The sequence below is a fragment of the Penaeus monodon genome, chromosome 30, assembly GCF_015228065.2.
Source record: "Penaeus monodon isolate SGIC_2016 chromosome 30, NSTDA_Pmon_1, whole genome shotgun sequence".
Taxonomy (NCBI): domain Eukaryota; kingdom Metazoa; phylum Arthropoda; class Malacostraca; order Decapoda; family Penaeidae; genus Penaeus; species Penaeus monodon.
In genome coordinates this window covers 7,198,147-7,198,838 of record NC_051415.1, presented here as the reverse complement: position 1 = coordinate 7,198,838, position 692 = coordinate 7,198,147, and the positions used below count along the sequence as shown (strand labels likewise).

Here is a 692-nt window from a genome sequence, read left to right as displayed (position 1 = left end):
GGGAAGAGTCCTAGCATGACTCTTTATGACTCTTTTGGCTCGATACTAACGCCTTGTCTGGCACCTGGTCCGCAGCACCTCTTTTGTTATGATGATTCCAGGCAGCCAACGTCCTGCTCGCCATTCCCTGCCCTCCCATCCGTCGCCGTCCCCTGCCCTCCCATCCGTCGCCGTCCCCTGCCCTCCCATCCGTCGCCGTCCCCTGCCCTCCCGTCCGTCGCCGTCCCCTGCCCTCCCGTCCGTCGCCGTCCCCTGCCCTCCCGTCCGTCGCCGTCCCCTGCCCTCCCATCCGTCGCCGTCCCCTGCCCTCCCATCCGTCGCCGTCCCCTGCCCTCCCATCCGTCGCCGTCCCCTGCCCTCCCATCCGTCGCCGTCCCCTGCCCTCCCATCCGTCGCCGTCCCCTGCCCTCCCATCCGTCGCCGTCCCCTGCCCTCCCATCCGTCGCCGTCCCCTGCCCTCCCATCCGTCGCCGTCCCTGCCCTCCCGTCCGTCGCCGTCCCCTGCCCTCCCGTCCGTCGCCGTCCCCTGCCCTCCCGTCCGTCGCCGTCCCCTGCCCTCCCATCCGTCGCCGTCACTCTCCCTGTCGCTAGGACCCCTATCCTTCGCATGCGTATTGCCGCTTCATCATCGCCACAGCCAGCTCGCTCACCATACTCGCTGGGAACGTCACCATCATCTTCTCCCCTGTTTT

General features: G+C 68.9%; 1 protein-coding gene across 1 annotated transcript in view; it reads left to right on the top strand.

Annotated features, from left to right (window-relative positions):
• LOC119592493 (rho GTPase-activating protein 8-like) overlaps positions 1 to 692 on the top strand; it is a gene marked incomplete in the record, with an annotated part of 123,930 nt that overhangs the window by 46,966 nt on the left and 76,272 nt on the right.